Below are 10,438 nucleotides of genomic sequence, written 5' to 3' on the forward strand. Positions count from 1 at the left end.
ATCCCACAGAGATTGTTGGTATGAAGCAAGCTATGGTCATCTTGTAGATCTCAGTCAGGCGGATATCAAATAGTTATGGAGTTTTCGAAAATAATAATAAACAGAGAATAAAGATAGAAATACTTATGTATATCATTGGTGAGAATTTCAGATAAACGTATAGAGATGCTTTCGTCCCTCTGAACTTCTGCTTTCCTGCTGTCTTCATCCAATCAGTCCTACTCATTTCTATGGCTGGCTTTATGTAAGGACATCACCATTGTCAATGGCTACTTTTCATCCTCTCTGTGAAAATGGTCCGATGCGCTGTCACTGCATGGCTAATCATCTGGAGGCATTACCGTGGTCAATGGCTGCATCCTATCCTCTTGTGAAAATGGTCCAAATGCTCTATCACAACACGGCTAATCATCTGAGGTTCTCGATCATACTGGAATAGGATTCACCCTCCTTTTGCGTCTGTCACTACGCCCAGCACTCGCGAGTTTGAAGTTCGTCACAGTCATTCAATCCCAGAATCCTACTCGGAATACCACAGACAAGGTTTAGACTTTCCAGATTCTCATGAATGCCGCCATCAATCTAGCTTATACCACGAAGATTCTGATTAAGAGATCCAAGAGATAATCATTCAATCTAAGGTGGAACGGAAGTGGTTATCAGGCACGCGTTCGTGGGGGAATAATGATGATTGTCACGTTCATCACATTCATGTTGAAGTGCGAATGAATATCTTAGAAGCGGAACAAGTTGAATTGAATAGAAAAACAGTAGTACTTTGTATTGATTCATGAGGAACAGCAGAGCTCTACACCTTAATCTATGGAGTGTAGAAACTCTACCGTTAAAAATATATAAGTGATGAAGGTCCAGGCATGGCCGAATAGCCAGCCCCCAAACGTGATCACAGGATCAAAAATACAATCCAGGATCTTCCAAAGATGTTCCAAAGATGAAAATACAATAGTAAAAAGTCCTATTTATACTAAACTAGTTACTAGGGTTTACAAAAGTAAGTAATTGATGCATAAATCCACTTCCGGGGCCCACTTGGTGTGTGCTTGGGCTGAGCTTTAGCTTTCCACGTGCAGAGGCTTCTTTTGGAGTTGAACGCCAGTTTGTAACGTATTTCTGGCGTTCAACTCTGGCTTGTGACGTGTTTCTGGCATTTAACTCCAGACTGCAGCGTAGAACTGGCGTTCAACGCCTATTTACGTCATCTAAACTCGGCCAAAGTATGGACTATTATATATTTCTGGAAAGCCCTGGATGTCTACTTTCCAACGCAATTGGAAGCGCGCCATTTTGAGTTTTGTAGCTCCAGAAAATCCACTTTGAGTGCAGGGAGGTCAGAATCCAACAGCATCAGCAGTCCTTCTTCAACCTCTGAATCTGATTTTTGCTCAAGTCCCTCAATTTTAGCCAGAAAATACCTGAAATCATAGAAAAACACACAAACTCATAGTAAAGTCCAGAAATATAAATTTGATATAAAAACTAATAAAAACATCCCTAAAAGTAACTAGATCCTACTAAAAATATACTAAAAACAATGCCAAAAAGCGTATAAATTATCCGCTCATCACAACACCAAACTTAAATTGTTGCTTGTCCCCAAGCAACTGAAAATCAAATAGGATAAAAAGAAGAGAATATACTATAAATTCCAAACTATCAATGAAACATAGCTCCAATCAAATGAGCGGGACTTGTAGCTTTTTGCCTCTTGAATAGTTTTGGCATCTCACTTTATCCATTGAGGTTCAGAATGATTGGTATCTATAGGAACTCAGAGTTCAGATAGTGTTATTGATTTTCCTAGTTCAGTATGTTAATTCTTGAACACAGCTACTTTATGAGTCTTGGCCGTGGCCCTAAGCACTTTGTTTTCCAGTATTACCACCAGATACATAAATGCCACAGACACATAACTGGGTGAACCTTTTCAGATTATGACTCAGCTTTGCTAAAGTCCCCAATTAGAGGTGTCCAGGGTTCTTAAGCACACTCTGTTTTTGCTTTGGACCTTGACTTTAACCGCTCAGTCTCAAGTTTTCACTTGACACCTTCACGCCACAAGCACATGGTTAGGGACAGCTTGGTTTAGCCGCTTAGGCCAGGATTTTATTCCTTTTTGGCCCTCCTATCCACTGATGCTCAAAGCCTTGGATCCTTTTTATTACCCTTGCCTTTTGGTTTTAAGGGCTATTGGCTTTTTGCTCTTGCCTTTTGGTTTTAAGAGCTTTGGCTTTTTCTGCTTGCTTTTTCTCTCTTTTTTTTTGCCATTTTTTTTTCTGCAAGCTTTGTTTTTTTTGCTGCTTTTTCTTGCTTCAAGAATCATTTTTATGATTTTTCAGATTATCAAATAACATGTCTCCTTGTCATCATTCTTTCAAGAGCCAACATATTTAACATTCTTAAACAACAATTTCAAAATATATATGCACTGTTCAAGCATTCATTCAGAAAACAAGAAGCATTGTCACCACATCAATATAATTAAACTAAGTTCAAGGATAAATTCGAAACTCATGTACTTCTTGTTCTTTTGAATTAAAACATTTTTCATTTAAGAGAGATGATGGATTCATAGGACATTCATAACTTTAAGACAAAGTTACTAAATACTAATGATCATGTAATAAGACACAAACATGGATAATCACTTAACATAAAGAAAACGAAAAACAGAGAATGTAAGAACAAGGAATGAGTCCACCTTAGTGATGGTGGCATTTACTTCTTGAGGAACCAATGATGTCCTTGAGCTCTTCTATGTCTCTTCCTTGTCTTTGTTGCTCCTCCCTCATTGCTTTTTGATCTTCTCTAATTTCATGAAGGATGATGGAGTGCTCTTGATGTTCCACCCTTAGTTGTCCCATGTTGGAACTTAATTCTCCTAGGGAGGTATTGATTAGCTCCCAATAGTTTTGTGGAAGAAAGTGCATCCCTTGAGGTATCTCAGGGATTTCTTGATGATGAGCTTCCTCACGTGTTTCTTGAGCTCCATGAGTGGGCTCTCTTGTTTGCTCCATCCTTTTCTTAGTGATGGGCTTCTCTTCCTCAATGGGAATGTCTCCTTCTATAAAAGCTCCAGCTGAGTAACATAGATGGCAAATAAGATGAGGAAAAGCTAGCCTTGCCAAAGGGGGAGGGCTTTTCGGCTATTTTGTAGAGTTCAAGGGAGATGACTTCATGAACTTCTACTTCCTCACCAATCATGATACTATGAATCATGATGGCCCGATCCACAGTAACTTCAGATCGGTTGCTAGTGGGGATGATGGAGCGTTGAATGAACTCCAACCATCCTCTAGCCACAGGCTTTAGGTCCAGTCTTCTAAGTTGAACTGGTTTGCCTTTGGAGTCAATCTTCCATTGAGCTCCTTCCACACATATGTCCATGAGGACTTGGTCCAACCTTTGATTAAAGTTGACCCTTCTAGTGTAGGGGCGTGCATCTCCTTGCATCATAGGCAGGTCAAACGCTAACCTCATATTTTCCGGACTAAAATCTAAGTATTTCCCCCGAACCATGGTGAGATAATTCTTTGGGTTCGGGTTCTTACTTTGATCATGGTTCCTAGTGATCCATGCATTGGCATAGAACTCTTGAACCATTAGGATGCCAACTTATTGGATGGGGTTTGTTAGAACTTCCCAACCTCTTCTATGGATCTCATGTCGGATCTCCAGATACTCATTTCTCTTGAGTTTGAAAAGGACCTTGGGGATCACCTTCTTCTTGGCCACAACATCATAGAAGTGGTCTTGATGAGCTTTGGAGATGAATCTTTCCATCTCCCATGACTCGGAGGTGGAAGCTTTTGTCTTCCCTTTCCCTTTTTTAGAGGATTCTCCGGTCTTGGGTGCCATCAATGGTAATGGAAAAACAAAAAGCTTATGCTTTTACCACACCAAACTTAGAATATTGTTCGCCCTCGAGCAAGAGAAGAAAGAATAGATGAAGAAGAAGAAGAAAATATGGAGGAGAGGAGGGAGAGGTATATTCGGCCAAGAAGGGAAAGAGAGGGTTGTGTTGTGTGAAAATGAGGAAGAATGGAGGGCTATATATAGGGAAGAGAGGGGGGGTAAGGTTCGGCCATAAGGGTGGGTTTTGGGTGGGAAATTGATTTTAAATTTTGAAGGTAGGTGGAGTTTATGAGGTAGGTTTATGGGGAAGAGTGGATGGATGTGAGTGGTGAAGTGGTGATAGGGAAGAGAGATTGAGGTGATTGGTGAAGAGTTTTGGGGAAGAGTGTTTATTGGGAAGAGAGGATGAACATTGAGAAGAGGGAAGAGAGTGAGTGGTGGTAGGTGGGGATCCTGTGGGGTCCACAGATGCTGAGATGATCCTACGGGGTCCACAGGTCCTGAGGTGTCAAGGAATTGCATCCCTGCACCAATTAGGCATGTAAAATGCCTTTGCATGCAATTCTGGCGTTTAAACGCCGAACTGATGCTTGTTTTGGGCGTTCAACGCCCAGATGCAGCATATTTCTGGCGTTGAACGCCAGCCAGATGCTTGTTTCTGGCGTTCAGCGCCAGCTCTTCTTCACTGTGCATTTCTGGCGTCTGGACGCCAGGATGCTGCTTGTTTCTGGCGTTCAACGCCAGATCCATGCTCTGTTCTGGCATTGAACGCCAACCAGATGCTCCTTACTGGCGTTTAAACGCCAGTAAGATCCTCCTCCAGGGTGTGATTTTTCTTCTGCTTTTTTTGATTCTGTTTTCAATTTTTTTGATTTATTTTTTGACTCCACATGATCATGAACCTATAAGGACATATAACTAATAAAAATATAATTAAATAAAAATTGGGTTGCCTCCCAACAAGCACTTCTTTAATGTCAATAGCTTGACAGTGGGCTCTCATGGAGCCTCACAGATGTTCAGAGCATTGTTGAGACTCCCTAACACCAAACTTAGAGTTTGGATATGGGAGTTCAACACCAAACTTAGAATTTGGTTGTCGCCTCCCAACACCAAACTTAGAGTTTGACTGTGGGGGCTCTGGTTGACTCTGTTTTGAGAGAAGCTTATTGTGCCTCTTTTCCATGTTTACAGAAGGATGTCCTTGAGTTTTAAACTCAAGGGAGTCCTCATTCAATTGAAGGACTAGTTCACCTCTGTTAACATCAATCACAGCTTTTGCTGTGGCTAGGAAGGGTCTTCCAAGGATGATGGATTTATCCTCATCCTTCCCAGTATCTAGGATTATGAAATCAGCAGGGATGTAAAGGCCTTCAACCTTTACTAATATGTCCTCTACTTGTCCATAAGCCTGTTTTCTGGAATTGTCTGCCATCTCTAATGAGATTTTAGCAGCTTGTACCTCAAATATTCCGAGTTTCTCCATTACAGAGAGTGGCATGAGGTTAATTCCTGACCCCAGGTCACATAGAGCCTTCTCAAAGGTCATGGTGCCTATGGTACAAGGTATCAGGAACTTTCCAGGATCCTGTTTCTTCTGAGGCAATCTCAGTTGATCCAATGCATTCAGTTCATTGGTGAACAGGGGAGGTTCATCTCCCCAAGTCTCATTACCAAATAAATTGGCATTCAGCTTCATGATTGCACCAAGGAACTTGGCAACTTGCTCTTCAGTAACATCTTCATTCTCTTCAGAAGAGGAGTACTCTTCAGAGCTCATGAATGGCATAAGGAGGTTCAATGGAATCCCTAGGGTCTCTAGATGAGCCTCAGATTCCTTTGGTTCCTCAAAGGGAAACTCTTTATTGATCATTGGACGTCCCAGGAGGTCTTCCTCCTTAGGATTCACGTCCTCCCCTTCCTCTTTGGATTCGGCCATGATGGTTATATCAATGGCCTTGCACTCTCCTTTTGGATTTTCTTCTGTATTGCTTGGGATAGTACTAGGAGGGATTTCAGTGATCCTTTTACTCAGCTGGCCCACTTGTGCCTCCAAATTTCTAATGGAGGACCTTGTTTCATTCATGAAACTTATAGTGGCCTTAGATAGATCAAAGACTAAGTTTGCTAAATTAGAGGTATTTTGTTCAGAGTTCTCTGTCTATTGCTGAGTGGATGATGGAAAAGGTTTACTATTGTTAAACCTATTTCTTCCACCATTATTAAAGCCTTGTTGAGGCTTTTGTTGATCCTTCCATGAGAGATTTGGGTGATTTCTCCATGAGGGATTATAGGTGTTTCCATAGGGTTCACCCATGTAATTCACCTCTACTATTGCAGGGTTTTCAGGATCATAAGCTTCTTCTTCAGCAGATGCCTCTTGAGTACTGTTGGATGCAGCTTGCATTCCATTCAGACTCTGAGAAATCATATTGACTTGCTGAGTCAATATTTTGTTCTGAGCCAATATGGCATTCAGAGTATCAATTTCAAGAACTCCTTTCTTCTGAGGCGTCCCATTACCCACAGGATTCCTCTCAGAAGTGTACATGAACTGGTTATTAGCAACCATGTCAATGAGTTCTTGAGCTTCTGCAGACGTTTTCTTTAGGTGAATGGATCCACCTGCAGAAGTATCCAATGACATCTTAGCTAATTCAGACAGACCATCATAGAATATATCTAGGATGGTCCATTCTGAAAGCATGTCAGAAGGACACTTTTTGGTCAGTTGCTTGTATCTCTCCCAAGCTTCATAGAGGGATTCACCTTCTTTCTGTTTGAAGGTTTGAACATCCACTCTAAGCTTGCTCAACTTTTGAGGAGGAAAGAACTTGGCTAAGAAAGCCGTGACCAACTTATCCCAAGAGTTCAGGCTATCTTTGGGCTGAGAGTCCAACCACACTCTAGCTCTGTCTCTTACAACACATGGGAAAATCATAAGCCTGTAGACTTCAGGATCTACTCCATTAGTCTTAACAGTATCACAGATCTGCAAGAATTTAGTTAAGAACTGAAAAGGATCTTCAGATGGAAGTCCATGGAACTTGCAGTTCTGCTGCATCAGAGAAACTAATTGAGGTTTCAGCTTAAAATTGTTTGCTCTAATGGTGGGGATGGAGATGCTTCTTCCATGTAAATTAGAATTAGGTGCAGTAAAGTCACCAAGCATCCTCCTTGCATTATTATTATTTTCGGCTGCCATCTCCTCTTCTTGTTCGAAAATTTCTGAAAGGTGCTTGCTGGATTATTGTAATTTAGCTTCTCTTATTTTCCTCTTCAGAGTCCTTTCAGGTTCTGGATCTGCTTCAACAAGAATATTCTTGTCCTTGCTCCTGCTCATATGAAAAAGAGGGAACAGAAAAATAATAATAATAGGGATCCTTTTTACCCAGGTATAGAGGTTCCCCTGTGTGAGTAGAAGAAGAAAAGAATGTAATGTAAAGAAGGGAAGAAAAAACTCGAACACAGAGAGGGAGGTAGTGATGACAAGTCATCTTAGCCTAGTTTCACTAGCCTTTTTCTTTTGTTTTCAATTGAATTATGCACTTTCTTGAGCTACAAGTAAGCTAATTTGGGTAAATTTTCATGCTTCCTTTGATTGAATCGACCATGTATGAATTCATGCTATTTCATGAGGTTTTATGCTATAATTGTCACATATTATGATAAAATGAATATCTCATGATTTTAAGCATAGCTTTGATGTGTTTGGTTGATTAATGATAGGTGAAGAAAGCTTGGAGAAAGGTTGAAGCAAGAAGGAATGGCTAGGAGTAAAGAGAGGACAATGGAATAAGTGAAAATGAACCAGGAAGCAAAAAGTTGGACCAAAAGTTAGCCTCAAACTTTTGCACAAACTTTTGGGTGAAAAGTTAGCCCCAACGTTAGCCCCTAACTTTTGGGCTAACGTTGGCACATGAAAGTTACTCCCTGGGCACCAAAAGTTTGCGCCAACGTTAGCCCCTAACTTTGTGGCTAACGTTGGCATGAGAAAAACACTCCCTGGGCACCAAAAGTTTGCGCCAACGTTAGCCCCTAACTTTGTGGCTAACGTTGGCATGAGAAAAACACTCCCTGGGCACCAAACGTTTGCGCCAACGTTAGCCTCTAACTTTTGGGCTAACGTTGGCACATGAAAAACACAAAGGGGGAGCAAAAGTTTGCGCCAACGTTAGCCCCTAACTTTTGGGCTAACGTTGGCGTCATAAGTGCACTAAGGAAGGCCAACGTTGGAGCAAAAGTTAGACCCCTAACTTTTGCACCAACGTGGGTATCAGCAAAACATGGGGGCTGATATGAAAAGTTGGACCAAAAGTTTGCCTCAAACTTTTACTCAAACTTTTACTCAAACTTTTGCAAAACTCCAACCCGGTTCACTTGGTTCACTTTGGTTCCTCTCCAAACTCCAAAAGCAATCAACCAAGGCCTCTCTCAACCCAATTCCACCAAGAGCAAAGGCCCAACTCAAGGCTTGAAGATCATTTGAAGAAAGTGTATAAATAGGATAGAATTCAAGTTCTTAAGAGAGCTTTTCTTTTTGAGTTTTCATAATAGTTTTCGGAGAGCTTTGGATATTGAGTGATCTTTAATTTCTTAGTTTCGGGGAAGGAGAATTCCACTCTCTTCCTCTTAGTTTTATTGCTTTCAATTTCAATTGTAATTGTCTTGGATCTTGGGTTGGAGAATTGAAGGAATTCTGTTTCAATCTCATCCGAAGATCTCTCTGTTTCTTCTACTGCTTATTGAATTTAATTTCTGTTAATTGTTCTTCATCTACTTTCTTTGCAATTTACAATTCCTTTGCAATTGATCTTGTTGGATCTAGGAAGGCATTGAGATCTAGACTTGGTTTTCTAGTCTCTTGGGTCCTGAGATCTGAATTCTCATTTTACTTTCTCTGTTTACTGCTTTCATGCTCATTTTATTTTTCTGGTTGAGATCCGGTTTGATTCAAGACATCTTCTATTTCTCTGTTTGTTGCAATTTACTTTCCTTCGTTTAATTTCTGCAAATCCAACTCCCAATTCCCTTTACAATTCAAGCTATTTACATTTCTTGCACTTTAAGATTCTGCAATTTACATTTCTTGCGTTCTAAGTTTCTGCCATTTAATTTCTTGTTCTTTAAGATTCAGCATTTAAATTCCTGTTCTCTTTAATTTCATGTCAATTACCCATTCCCTTTACTTTCCATGCAATTTAAATTCTGCAAATCATAAATCTCTCAACCAAATCTTGATTCGCTTGACTAAATCAACCACTAAACTAAAATTGCTCAATCCTTCAATCCCTGTGGGATCGACCTCACTCCCGTGAGTTATTATTACTTGATGCGACCCGGTGCACTTGCCGGTTAGATTTGGGTGTTTTGGAGAAATTCATTTCTCCATAAAAAAAATATCCCATCAGGTAGTGTTCAAATTTTTGGATGGGAGAGAAGTGTTAGTAGATGAATAAATAAATAGAAGGAGATGAGAGAGAAAGAGGAATTTCAAAAATTATTTTTGAAAAATGGTTAGTGATTTTCGAAAATTAAAATTAAAATTTAAAACAATTAGTTAATTAAAAAAAATTTTTGAAAAAGAGGGAAGATATTTTCGAAAATTAGAGAGAGAGAGTTAGTTAGGTAGTTTTGAAAAAGATAAGAAATAAACAAAAAGTTAGTTAGTTAGTTGAAACAATTTTTGAAAATCAATTTTGAAAAGATAAGAAGATAAGAAGTTAATAAAGATATTTTAAAATCAAATTTTTGAAAAAGATAAGATAAGAAGATATTTTTGAAAAGATATGATTGAAATTAGTTTTTGAAAAAGATTTGATATTTAGAATCACAATTAATGACTTGATTCACAAGAAATCACAAGATATGATTCTAGAACTTAAAGTTTGAATCTTTCTTAGCAAGCAAGTAACAAACTTGAAATTTTTGAATCAAAACATTAATTGATGATGTTATTTTCGAAAATTAGGAGATAAAGATAAGAAAAAGATTTTTGAAAAATATTTTAAAAATTTTTGAAAATAAATAAGAAAAGTGAAAAAGATATGATTTTTGAAAAAGATTTTGAAAAAGATAAGATTTTTAAATTGAAAATTTGATTTGACTCATAAGAAACAACTAAGTTTTAAAAAGTTTTGAAAAAGTCAACTCAAATTTTCGAAATTTATGAGTGAAAAAGGGAAAGATATTTTTTTGATTTTTGAATTTTTAATGATGAAAGAGAAAAACATGAAAATGATGCAATGCATGAAAATTTTGGATCAAAACAATGAATGCATGCAAGAATGCTATGAATGTCAAGATGAACACCAAGAACACTTTGAAGATCATGATGAACATCAAGAACATATTTTTGAAAAATTTTCAATGCAAAGAAAACATGCAAGACACCAAACTTAGAAAATTTTCATGTATAGACACTATGAATGCAAGAATGCATATGAAAAACAAGAAAAGACTCAAAACAAGAAAATATGACGATCAAACAAGAAGACTGGCCAAGAACAACTTGAAGATCATGATGAATGCAATGCATGAATGCATGAATTTTCGAAAAATGCAA

General features: G+C 38.7%; 1 non-coding gene across 1 annotated transcript; it reads left to right on the forward strand.

Annotated features, from left to right (window-relative positions):
* Positions 1-6,574: 6,574 nt before the first annotated feature.
* Positions 6,575-6,682, forward strand: LOC112780370 (small nucleolar RNA R71). The gene has a single exon (XR_003191212.1). It is a non-coding gene; the product is annotated as a small nucleolar RNA R71 (small nucleolar RNA).
* The last annotated feature ends 3,756 nt before the right edge of the window (positions 6,683-10,438 follow it).

This window comes from Arachis hypogaea, chromosome 19, assembly GCF_003086295.3.
Source record: "Arachis hypogaea cultivar Tifrunner chromosome 19, arahy.Tifrunner.gnm2.J5K5, whole genome shotgun sequence".
NCBI classification, from domain to species: Eukaryota; Viridiplantae; Streptophyta; class Magnoliopsida; order Fabales; family Fabaceae; genus Arachis; species Arachis hypogaea.